The 13,866-nt window shown below is 32.3% G+C and overlaps 1 non-coding gene across 1 annotated transcript; it reads left to right on the forward strand.

Moving 5' to 3' along the window:
* The first annotated feature begins 9,652 nt into the window (after nt 1–9,652).
* On the forward strand, nt 9,653–9,759 carry LOC139894789 (small nucleolar RNA R71). The gene has a single exon (XR_011775272.1). It is a non-coding gene; the product is annotated as a small nucleolar RNA R71 (small nucleolar RNA).
* The last annotated feature ends 4,107 nt before the right edge of the window (nt 9,760–13,866 follow it).

Raw genomic sequence — 13,866 nt, forward strand, 5'->3', positions numbered from 1 at the left:
TTAAAAAGTAGGCTGCTTAAAAATCTAATATATAATAATATATATAATTAATTATATATTATATTATATTCTTGTTCATAGTTGACTTGTAATTTTTGGTCTGTTGCATCGCGCGCTGAAAGTTGGTTCATGTCTCGGTTTCGGATTTTCGAACGCCTTTTCGTATGATTTAATATCTTGTACTTTGCGTTTCACGACTTGTACTCTTGTCATTTTTAGACGTTTCTCATCAATAATTTGAACCACTTGGATTGTACTTTGTACTTTTTAGCTTTTTGGTCGTTTGCGTCTTCAAATCGTCGAATCTGTCTTTTGTCTTCACCTTTTATTATTTAAACGAATATCACTTGTAACTAGAACAATTGCAACTAAAAAACTAGATGTTCGTTTCTTGAAGGATAATGCTATGAAATATATGTTCATTTTTAGCATTATCAAATATTCCCACACTTGAGCGTTGCTTGTCCTCAAGCAATATAGAACTTTGAATAAAAACATACTAGAATCACTTCTTTATTCTTCACACTATGTATATCAGTGATTTTAATATGGTGGTATGAACAATGATAGTAACGATGTGGTTTACAGTCCCACATGACTATAAAAATTTAGATCCGTTAGGAAATTGGATCTTTATGAAAATATTTGAACTTTTGAAAATTCAATCTAGTTTTTACCCTAGATAAGTTTTCCGGAATAACCCTTCACCGGTGTTTGCAAAATGTTTTTGTGGGTTTTGTGGGTTTCAGATTTGAAAATTTTAGCTCAAAACTTATGGTTTTGTGTCACCCACTTTCTAACCTTGTATTAGGAAAGCAACACGTCCAGTATACTTGCTCCGTATATTACCTTTTGATAAACTACCGTCCAGTTGTAAAGGAAAGCATTGAACAAGCAACTGTTAAGGCAATGTCCCGTGACATGCTTTTGATTATGGTCTATATCGTGTCGGATGTAATTACTATCCTTGGTAGGAGCAATAGTAAAGATCACCCTATAGTTTTTTGGTCTGGCACAAGGTCCTGTCTTTGACCATGCTATGCAACCACCATTTTTACTGTTGACACCCGATTTGGTTCAGGTGACCTAATGAATTCCGGTGAATTCTTAGGATTTTACGTTCAATGGAAATGAACGCATTAAAAATGGGTTTTCAGAAAATAAATCGGTTTGTAATTTGATCAAAATATTTCTCGTTCAAGTTCAAGTTTAGATATCATCGAATTCCATGAGTTTGAATTCTCAATCTTTAAAGTCAATCTCAAGGATTGAGTAATATCACGCTTAAAAGCTGATTTTTGATCTTTTAAGGAGATTATCCTTTCTGGGGATCTGATTCATTAGTCTTATAAGCTAATTTGCACGGTGTCCCCCCATTGTACGAGACAGATCCTCTCATGGTTAGGATAAGTCTGACCACTTGGCGACCTTGTTTTATGCTGAGGTCCGTGGATTTCCAGCTGATTTTCGAGAAAATTTTTCAAGGTTTTTCGTAGACTCTACAACTGGTCTAGACGACAAGTTCCTGACCTAAATCAAGAAGCGCGTGTCTTTTTCTCGGAAGACTTTACTTCCTTTTAAATCAAGTGGCACATTTATTTCAATAATATTATAAGAAATCGGGTAAAACTGATAAAATTGTCCAAAACAAAAGTATTTTCAATTATTTGTACAAAAATATGTGATATATGTTCTAAATAACTTGGTAAATTTTTCCCACACTTGGCTTTTATTTTTCTTTCTTTGCCTTTTTATTCTCCTCTATTCCATTTTTTAATAAATTCAAGCGTTTTGGTTATTTCTTAATTTATGTCCTTTACGAGGTAACGACAATTTCGGTATTAACACCTAGTTTTATCGTTCATAAATATGTATAAACATGATTTTGAATTCATTTATTTGAAAAAAAAAAAATTAAAAATTTTACTAGAAGTGGGTAGTCAGTATATAAGACTAGAGCTGTTCTTTATTATCAGAGAGCACTAGATTCTAATACAACTACTGCGTTACTAGTATTTTTAATGGTAACTAAGTGTTTAAATTAAAATTTTAAAAATTCGAAAGAATTTAACCCCTTCCCACACTTAAGATCTTGCAATGCCCTCATTTGCAAGAAATCAATAGCAATTTAAATTATTGAGGGTGATTAGCGTAGAAAAATGATTAAATTTTACCAGAGTTTCCAAACATATTGTTTGTGTTGAATGATAAATGGTGCACATCATTTTTTTCATTCCGTCTGTTGTTACATCACACTTGTTTTTCGTTTTGTCGTCAAAATTAATAACTTTTGCTGAACTTAATGCCAGTCTTTGAAAGTGCGCTGTTTTACCCTGTTTTGTACATTAGATAAACTACAAACATAGATAATATTTTTATTATATTTTTTTTATAAAACCTTTATTTATTAAAACAATTTAAATGAATAATTTTTTTTAAAATTTTGTTTCCTTTTACTTTAGGTAGTTTCGGTATGTTTACCAAGTCCGTCCCTCGACAAAATTTAAAATTTATCGTTTTTAAAGCGATTGTTTTAAAAGTAAATATTTTTGGGTTTTTTAATTTTTTTTTGGTATACTTTAGATCAATAATATTAAAAATAATGATAATAAAATTTTTCGCCCCGCCATCGGGTAAAGCAATTTCGATTCCATGACCTAGTCTTCAACTTACAATGAATTTTAGAAATCATATTTTTAACATAATGAAATAAAGTACATTTTTGTTTTTAAATTCACACCAAACTTAAATTTAAAATGCATAAAATTAAAAATTCATATTAATATCATTAATATTTTTATACATTAATTTTACAAACTTATATTGAAAATATTAATTTTTAAAATATTTAAAAACTTAAATATATTGATTTAAAAAGATTTACAATATTAATTTACTATTTATATATAAATTTTAAAAACAAGGTAAAAATAAAATTAAAAATATTTTTGGTCTTTTATCCCACTTTAATCAATCAAATATTATCAGAAATATACGCCCCTCTTTTGGGTAAATTAATTTCGGCTATATTACCTAGTTTTACTCCTGACAAAATTTTGAAATATTTTGGATTGATTTATTAAAGATATTTATACCTTATAAATAAACGGTAAATTTCGCAGTGATGTAATAAATTTTTGTATGATATCAATAATTTCGATTTCGCATACCTAATTTTATTGAATATCAATTTAATACTTTATAGCGAACGATTCAACGTTTATTATCAAAAGGTTAAAAGCAATAAAATAAAATAAAAACTGTACATACTTACCTATGAGAAAGAATTCTCAGAGATCTGCTTTAGCCGACTCATAGGAGAGTCGTGTGATTTAGTTTTCCATAGCTACATAAGCGTAACTTCGATTCTTCAATAACTTTTCTTCTAAACATATGAACGGTCCTTCTCTGCATAGAGTAACAAATTCGGTATTTGAATATGTTTGATTGTTCGAACATTTACCTTTGTGTGACCATTTTCCGCATTTATGACATCTTTCAAGGTGTCGTGCTCTTCTTTTTGTTGCGGATTTTGATTTTCCTTTACCAAAATGTATCTTATGATGATTCTTCCTGAGTTCTTTCCTCACTTCGTCCATTTTGCCTCTTATGAATGATACCACTTTACTCGGGAGCGTGTCATTATTACGTTGAGTAATCAAAGCGTGTAGCAGTAGACCATGGATCAAATTAAAGGAATTCTTCATCTCGTAAAACCTAAAAAAAAAAAAAAAAATTCAGAATGGGGGGAGAAGACTAGTTCTTTAGGGTCTGCTAGGGAAAGACCATTCGGATTCCATTCTCGAGAACTACACGAAAACAGAAAATCTAACTCTAACAGAAATATATATTATTCTTAAAAAGACTTGATTCTCCCCACACTTAGTTAGTTGTGGTGTCAAAATTGTGATTAACTTCGTTTTCAATTGGACTATCAACAACTTGTATATCTCTGACTTTTGCTTCAAGCCAATTGTTGATTTCCTCTGTAACTTTCACAAATTCAACTAACATTGCCTTTTCTTTAGGCAACAAATTGGATACTAATCGGTTACATAACTTAAAGTTCCCCTTAATCCTAGCATCTTGAATCCGTTTATAAAGTTTCTTCGTTGAACTATTGAAAACGGGTTCATCTAATTTCGTATCAATAACGGGGTTCTTTGTTATCGGTTCATCATTAGGTGTTTCTTCATCTTCCCCACACATAGGCATTTTTATGGGTTCAACAGTTTTGGTTGGTGGAGATCTAAACTTTCGGTTCACAAAGGTAACCGATTTGTCACCATCCCTAAGTATCATTCTACCTTCTCTTACATCAATGAACGCTTCGGTGGTTGCTAAAAATGGGCGACCTAAAATTAGAGGAATATCAAGGTCTTCCTCCATATTAATAACTATGAAGTTTGCAACAAAGGTCAAACTTCCCACTTTAATAAGTAAATTATTGGCTATTCCAACCGGGTGTTTAATGGTTTGATCAAATAATTGAACACCTATTCTGGTTGGTCTTAATTTACCCACACCTAATCTTTTGTATAAGGAAAGAGGCATAACGTTTGCACTTGCTCCTAAATCTGCGAGTCCATTATACATAGCATCATCATTAAGCAAGCAAGAAATGATAAATTCACCAAGGTCTACTACTTTAGTAAGTAGAGTTGGTTTGTTAACCTTTTCCAAGTGGTATTTTCTTGGTTCTTTCACTTCTACTTGAATTTCTTGTTCACATGTTTCTTCGTTTCTTGGAATGGGAGGTTTGTATAGGAATTCTTCTTCATCACTCCAATTTGAAGCTTCCCCGTCTTCTAATTTTGGTTTTTCATATGTTGTTGATAACATATTTATGTTTTCATTCTGAGGGTTTTCTTGAGTGGTGAAATTATGATTGACTTCATTGTCAACTTCCATTGGACCATGTATGTAATGTTTAACTCTGTGACCATTAACTTTAAATTCAATCCTATTTAAATTTATTAACTCAATTGTTCCGTATGGGAAAACTCTTTTGACTATGAATGGTCTAGACCATCTTGATTTCAATTTTTCAGGAAATAGCTTGAATCGTGAATTGAAAAGAAGGACTCTGTCTCCTTCCTTAAATTCTTTTGAACTTCTGATTCTTTTATCATGCCATTTCTTCGTTCTTTCTTTATAGATTAACGAATTTTCATATGCTTCATGTCTTAATTCTTCTAATTCGTTTAATTGACTTAACCGTAGATGTCCGACTTCATGTAAATCAAGATTACATGTCTTCAAAGCCCAAAATACTTTGTGCTCAATTTCTACTGGAAGGTGACATGTTTTTCCGTAAACGAGTTTAAAAGGTGTGGTTCCAATTGGAGTTTTGTAGGCTGTTCTAAAAGCCCAGAGTGCATCCTCCAATTTCATGGACCATTCCTTCGGATTTGATCCTACGGTTTTCTCTAGAATACGTTTTAAAGCTCGGTTGGTATTTTCAACTTGTCCACTTGTTTGTGGATGATAAGCGGTTGAGATTTTATGAGTTACTCCATATCTTTTGAGAACTTTCTCAAGTTGATTATTACAAAAATGAGTACCCCGATCACTTATTAAAGCTTTTGGTGTTCCAAACCTTGCAAAAAGACGTTTTAAGAAGTTGACTACAACTCGTGCATCATTAGTTGGGAGAGCTTGTGCTTCCGCCCATTCAGATACATAATCAATGGCAACGAGAATGTAAAGATTATTATGAGATTTTGGAAATGGACCCATGAAATCAATACCCCAAACGTCAAATACTTCACATACTTGAATGACATTTTGTGGCATTTCATCACGTTGACTTATTTTTCCAGCCCTTTGACATGCATCACATGATTTACAAAGAAGGTGTGCGTCTTTGAAAAATGTAGGCCAATAGATTCCAGCGTCGTAAACTTTTTTTGCTGTAAGTTGAGGCCCATAATGCCCTCCTTTTGGTCCTGTGTGACAATGGTTTAAGATTTGACTAGCTTCATCCCCGAATACACATCGGCGGATTATTCCATCGGGACAACTTTTAAACAAATGTGGATCTTCCCAAAAATAGGGTTTTATATCACTAAACAATTTCTTTCGTTTTTGGTACGACAACTCTTTTTCAAGGAATCCACATACTGAGTAGTTTGCATAGTCTGCAAACTATGGAATTTCATTATAATCGATCTTCTAAAGATATTCATCAAGAAAGTTATCTTGTATGGCTGATTCATTTAGAACTTCTAATTCAGGATTTTCAAGACGAGAAAGATGATCAGCGGCGAGATTTTCTGCTCCCTTATTGTCTCGGATTTCAATATCGAACTCTTGTAAGAGTAAGATCCAACGGATTAATCGTGGTTTAGCATCTTGTTTTGAAAATAAGTATCTAAGAGCAGAATGGTCGGTATAGACCACCGTTTTTGCTAAAACGAGATATGAACGAAATTTTTCAAAAGTAAAGACAATAGCAAGGAGTTATTTTTCAGTAGTTATGTAATTCGTTTATGCTCCTTGTAATGTCTTACTAGCGTAATAGATAGGTTGAAATCGTTTTTCAATCCTTTTTCCTAAAACGGCTCCCATTGCAAAATCACTTGCATCACACATGAGTTCAAATGGTAGATTCCAATTTGGAGTTATCATGATCGGCGCATTAGTGAGTTTTTCTTTAAGAATATTAAAAGATTTGATGCATTCATCTGAAAAGATGAATGGAGCATCTTTTTCAAGGAGTTTATTCATAGGAGTGGCAATTTTAGAAAAATCTTTTATGAAACGTCGGTAAAAACCAGCATGCCCTAGAAAACTCCTAACTCCTCTAACATTGGTGAGATGTGGAAGTTTAACAATTACATCTACTTTAACTCTATCCACTTCAATTCCTTCCTTTGAAATTTTATGACCGAGAACGATGCCTTCTCTAACCATGAAATGGCATTTCTCCCAATTAAGAACTAGATTTGATTGTTTGCATCTAATAAGCATTCGTTCAAGATTAACTAGACATGATTCAAAAGTATCACCGAAGACTGAAAAGTCATCCATGAAAACTTCCATGCATTCTTCTATCATGTCGTGAAAAATCGCCATCATACACCTTTGAAAGGTTGCAGGGGCGTTGCAAAGTCCAAATGGCATGCGTTTGTAAGCAAAAGTACCATAAGGGCACGTGAAGGTGGTTTTCTCTTGGTCCTCGAGTGCTATTGGAATTTGAAAATATCCGGAGAAACTGTCAAGAAAACAATAGTAACTGTTTCCGGCTAACCTTTCCAATATTTGATCAATGAAAGGTAAGGGAAAGTGATCTTTTCTGGTGGCGTCATTTAATTTTCTATAATCAATACAAACTCGCCATCCTGTTACAGTCCTTGTGGGAATAAGCTAATCTTTTTCATTTTTTATGACAGTCATGCCACCCTTCTTAGGTACACATTGAACTGGGCTTACCCATGGACTATCAGAGATTGGATAAATTAAACCTGCATCTAGCAGTTTAATAATCTCTTTCTTAACAACATCTTGCATATTAGGATTTAGTCTTCGTTGACGTTGCACATAGGTTTTATGGCCTTCTTCCATAAGGATTTTATGTGTGCAATACGAAGGACTTATGCCTTTAATGTCATGAATCTTCCATGCAATAGCTGATTTATGAGCTTTTAGCACAGAAATGAGTTGAGATTTTTCATTTTTCGTAAGAGAAGATGATATTATTACAGATAATTCAGATTCACCATGTAAATAAGCGTATTCCAAATGGTTTGGAACTGGCTTTAACTCTAATGTCGGTGGTTCTTCTATCGATGATTTGTATCTATATCTGTCTTCCTCTTTTAACATTTGAAGTTCTTCTGTTGTTAGTTCGTATTCATTAGCCATAAGTGTAGCTAACATTTCAGCTTCATCAATTGGTTCAGTTCCTTCTCCTAAAGAACATTCTCCTGTTCCTTGTAATTCTGGAAATTCTTCTAACAATTCTGCATGTGAATCTATAGTTTGAATATAATAACATGTATCATCTGCAGATTGCGGTTGTTGCATGGCTCTATCAACAGAAAAGGTAACACTCTCGTCCTCTATACTTAGGGTCAATTTCTTACCGAACACTTTTATTATTGCTTTAGCCGTGTTTAAGAATGGTCTTCCTAATATGAGAGGAACTCGAGAATCTTCTTCGATGTCCAGAATAACAAAATCTACTGGAAATACTAAAGTACCAACTTTAACTAGCATGTTCTCCATTATCCCTCTAGGATATTTTACTGATCGATCGGCTAGTTGTATGCTTATTCGTGTTTGTTTTAATTCTCCGAGGTCTAGTTTAGTGTATAATGAATATGGCATTAAATTTATACAAGCACCTAAATCTGCCAATGCTTCTATTGAACTAAGACTTCCCATAAAATATGGAATTGTAAAACTTCCTGGATCTGAAAGTTTTTCTGGTATCTTATTCAACAGCACTGCAGAACAATTAGCATTCATAGTAACAGCCGAGAGTTCTTCCATTTTCTTTCTATTTGTGATTAGATCTTTCAGGAATTTAGCATATCTTGGCATTCCTGAAATCACATCAATGAAAGGAAGATTAACATTTATTTGTTTAATCATATCCAAGAATTTGGATTGCTCGGCTTCAAGTCTTTCTTTTCTCATTTTACTCAGGTAAGGAAGTGGTGGTTGGTATGGTTTAACATAAGGCTTTGCCTTAACTGTATTATCTTCATTAACCTTTTCAACTACCGGTTCTGTTTCCTTTTCTTAATCAGATTGTGGTTCTTGTGTAGTAGGAATAGAGTCCTCAGAATTTACAGGTATTTCAGGTGGTTTAAGTGTAAAACCACTTCTTGTGGTAATGGCTTTAGCTTTTTCATTTCGGGGGTTAGCATTTGTATCGCTAGATAGACTCCCCAGTTTTCTTTCACCTATCAACCTTGCTAGGTTACTTACTTCTTGTTCCAAATTTTGAATTGAAGCTTGTTGATTTCTAAATGCTTGAGCATTTTGTTCATTGGTTTGTTTCTGAGATGTGAAAAATTGCGTTTGAGATTCAACTAGCTTCGACATCATGTCTTCTAAATTTGGCTTTTTATCATCGGTTTGTGGTGGTTTAATTGGAAAAATAGGACTTTGCTGGTTGTAAGTATTGTTGGATACTTGTTGATTGTTAGGACCTTGTTGGTTGTTGTATGGAACATTTCGGTTATAATTCTGATTTTGATTGTAGTTTGGTCTTGACGGTTGATAATTATTCTGATAATTATTTCCAGGCCTTTGGTTTATATATGAAACATTCTCTCTTTGTTCCATTATTTGTTCAATACTAAGACAATCTTTTGTCAAATGTGGTCCTCCACACTGCTCACAACTAATTCGTATTGCGTGAATATCTTTAGTCATCTTTTCCATTCGTCTTTCGAAAGCATCTAACTTTGCGGAAATGGAATCAAAGTCATGGCTAGAATCGGCTCTAGCCGCTTTAGATGATCTAACGATGTCTTTTTCTTGATGCCACTCATGTGAGTGGGAAGCAGTGTTATTAATAATTTTGTAAGCTTCAGTTGCGGTTTTCTTCATAATGGAACCACCAGCTGCTATGTCGATGTCTTTTTGTGTAGTAATATCGCATCCTTGATAGAATATTTGTACTATTTGATAAGTGTCTAAACCATGTTGAGGACATCCTCTCAATAACTTTTTGAATCTTGTCCACGCCTCATATAGAGTTTCATTAGGCTTTTGCGTGAACGTAACAATTTCTCCTTGAAGTATCACGGCTTTAGATGCCGGAAAGAATTGTTTAAAAAATTTTCAACTAAGACATCCCATGTATCAATCGCCCCTTCAGGTAACGATTCTAACCAATCTTTGGCTTCTTCCTTTAAAGTCCAAGGAAATAACATGAGATATATCTGTTCATCCTCAACTTCTCTGATCTTAAATAGAGTACAAATCCTATTAAAGGTTCGAAGATGTTCATTTGGATCTTCCTTCGGCGCACCACTAAATTGGCATTGATTAGTTACCATGTGTAGGATTTGTCCTTTGATTTCATAATCTGGCGCATTAATATCTGGTTGAGTAATTGCGTGACCTTGGCCAGTACGTTTAGCCCTCATTCGGTGTTCCATACTTAGAGGTTCCAGATTTTCCATGATTGAATTTGTTGAATCTGAATCACTAGAGGATTCCGACTTAATGGTTTCTTCCTCGACAATCTCTGGATGAATGATTTGTGGTTCAGGAGGAATGATTAGTGGTTCAGGATCTCTGAATTGTCCCTGAATATCCTCCGGATTCTCAATTGTGAGGTCGGGTTCAAAAAATGGATTATCGGAAATTTGAATCGGAGTACTTGGTTGACTAGATGACGATTCTAAAGAAAAATCAACGGCGACAATATTGGCTAGATGTCTTGATTGAGTTACAGGTGGTGAATGTATGAAAGGTAGTGAACGTTTTGCTCGGTGCATTCACTGAATATCCTATTAGTTATAAAGATAAAAATTATATAAGTTATCAAATTAATAGACTTTTCTGATTTTGCCCACGTTTCGAATAGCCAATAGATGCAGCATGTAGCCAGGACTCTTTAAATCAGAAGCTCACAACTCGCCACTAACAAATTCAACTATTACTACGAACCAGAAAATTTTGGATGTCTATCAATTTAACCGCTTAAAATAATTTTTTGTCGAAATTTAAAGAAAATAAAAAAAATTCTATGTCCTAAAAACTGGAGCGTCAAGAAATAAGAAAGAAAAAGTGCGCGAAAAATAAAGATAACACGTCGAAACTTAAAAAGTACTAAAATTTATAAACAGCGTCGCAAAATTCTAAAGCACCTAAATCTTAGTCTTAAAGAAAAAGTACTTAAAAGATTTTACGACAAAGCCTAAAAATCTAGAAATAAAAATAACTACGGCAAAAACTAATCTTAAAACTAATTACGAATGATAAATTATACAATATAAGAATAAACAATTAAAAAGATACAAAATTTAAAAATAAAACTAAAGTTATAGTAAAAAATACAATTTTTATAAAAATATTATTTTTATATTATTATTTTATAAAAGTATTAATTTTAAATTAATAATAATAAAAACACTTAATATTACAAATTTAATTAAAACTAAAACTAATTAATATTTAACTAAACCCTAATTAGGTTTAATAATAATAATAATAATAATTAATAATTAACCCTAATTTCGTAATTAATGCACGTACCAGGTTTGACCTGTCAGACTGCTCTGCGAGTGCGGATATTTGCTACCCAATAACTCCGCGAGTGCGGAGGATGCAGGCTCAGATGAGGTGCAGGCTTAAATTACGCAAGTTCAGTTTTAATATATATATATATATTTTTTTACTTTTTTACTTTTAATTTATATTTTCTATTTTTAGTTTTTATAAAATATAACTTAAATAAAACTTATATTTTAACAATTACTTATTAGATTTTTATAATTCTAAAAAAAATAAACTTTTTAATTAAAACACCTAAATAGATATATATTTTTTTATATTTTTGTATTTTTATGTTTAAAACTTCTTATATTTTTACAAAAATAGATTAAAAACTAAATATATTTTTTTATAGCGTTTCGCTTTCGGCGTTGTTTCGTTCCTCGGCAGCGGCGCCAAAAATACTTGATGTTATGCGAGGTGTATACGAAATAGTTATATTTTTACTACCAAATACTATTAAATACGATACAATTTTACACAAGTTATTTATTTATTTATAGAGTGGATATACCTAAACCTTGCTACAACACTATAGGCAGTGTACCTAATCGTAGAGTAGTGTAGTTTTTAGTAAGTCTGGTTCGTTCCGCAGGGAGGTAGCCAAGTTTAACGCTATATTTTTTTTAACTATATTTGTATATATATATATATATATATATATATATATATATATATATATATATATATATATATATAAGTAGTAGTATTTATTATTATAAAAGGGGATTTTTACCGTTTAATGACCGGTTTGTCGATTTTAAGTTCTAATGCAAAATATTAAAAATAAATATAACTTAATTTAAAGCGTAAAGTAAATGACGATAAATAAAAATGCGATAAAATAAAAGTACGATAATTAAAAGTGCAATAATTTAAAGTACGATAAATAAAATGACGATAAATAAAAATGCGATGAGATATAAATTAAGAGAATTATGCTTATTTAAACTTCCGTAATCATGATGTTTGACGTGTTGATTTTAATTTATTACCATGGGTTAATTGTCCTTTGTCCTGGATTATTCGATATGTCCATATGGTTTTGTCCATAATAGTCCATCAGTCATAATTATAAAGTGCGAAAGTCTTCGTCAAATTATCCTTATACCCGAAGTCAAATATTCCAACTAATTGGGGATTCGAACCGTAACAAGGTCTTAATACTTTGTTTAATGAATACACTAGGTTATCGACTGCGTGTAGTCCAAGGTTTTAATACTTTGTTAACAATTACACCAATTACCCTTGAATGTAATTCACCCCTGTTTCAACGAGTCCATTGACTATTAATCCATCCCCGTGTTCGGTCAAATGAACAATTATTGGTATTTATAGATATCCCGCCCACCGTACCCGATTAAGCGTATGTGGTTATTTATATATACGTCAAATTTTAACCTTTATATTAAATTAACAAGATATCATTTAGTTAATTAAATATAAAGCCCATTAATAGCCCATAGTCCAATTTCTACAAGTGTCGTTCTTTTGTTCAAACCCCAATTATGGTCCAAAGCCCAATTACCCAATCTTAATATTTAGCCCAACATCACGATTACTTCGATTTAAATAAGCATAATAATAACTTTAGCTACTAGACATTAATTTAAAAAGGTTGAACATAACTTACAATGAGTATTAATAGCGTAGCGTTACACGGACAGAGTTTCGACTTACAAACTTAAAACATTCGCCACTATAACCTTATTATTATTAAACTTTAAATTAAAATTAAAATTATAAAATATAAATATATATATATATATCGTATATGATATGAGAAAGGAAAAGAAAAAGGTGTGTTTGATCGAGCAGAATTCGTTGCCTTTTATAGGTCCACTCGATCACTGTGTAATTCCGCGAGTGCGGAGGTTTTGTTCCTCACAGCTCCGCGAGTGCGGAGCTCTGGATTCCAGCTCATCTCTTGATTAAAACGTAGGCTGCTTAAAGATATAATATATAATAATATATATAATTAATTATATATTATATTATATTCTTGTTCATAGTTGACTTGTAATTTTTGGTCCGTTGCGTCGCGCGCTGAAAGTTGGTTCATGTCTCGGTTCCGGATTTTCGAACGCCTTTTCGTACGATTTAATATCTTGTACTTTGCGTTTCACGGCTTGTACTCTTGTATTTTTAGACGTTTCTCATTAATAATTTGAACCACTTGGATTGTACTTTGTACTTTTTAGCTTTTTGGTCGTTTGCGTCTTCAAATCGTCGAATCTGTCTTTTGTCTTCACCTTTTATTATTTAAACGAATATCACTTGTAACTAGAACAATTGCAACTAAAAGCTTGTCTTTCTTGAAGGATAATGCTATGAAATATATGTTCGTTTTTAGCATTATCAGCTTTAAACTACTTTTCATCTAAATTATTAAACTAGAACATGGCGATGTACGGTCACAGTCATCAATAATTGCGCTAACTGGTCGTCGTAATAATTCACATATGCTAGTTTCTTTAATCATTCAATCTATAATATTTGTTAGATGGTATGCATAACTTTATAGAAGTTAGTTATGAATTAATAAAGGGAGATTGGGAAAAATGCCCTCATTTTCGAAAATCTATAACAATATGCCCTTAAAAAATCAAAATTCTAAAAAATACCCCT

This window comes from Rutidosis leptorrhynchoides, chromosome 2, assembly GCF_046630445.1.
Source record: "Rutidosis leptorrhynchoides isolate AG116_Rl617_1_P2 chromosome 2, CSIRO_AGI_Rlap_v1, whole genome shotgun sequence".
NCBI lineage: Eukaryota > Viridiplantae > Streptophyta > Magnoliopsida > Asterales > Asteraceae > Rutidosis > Rutidosis leptorrhynchoides.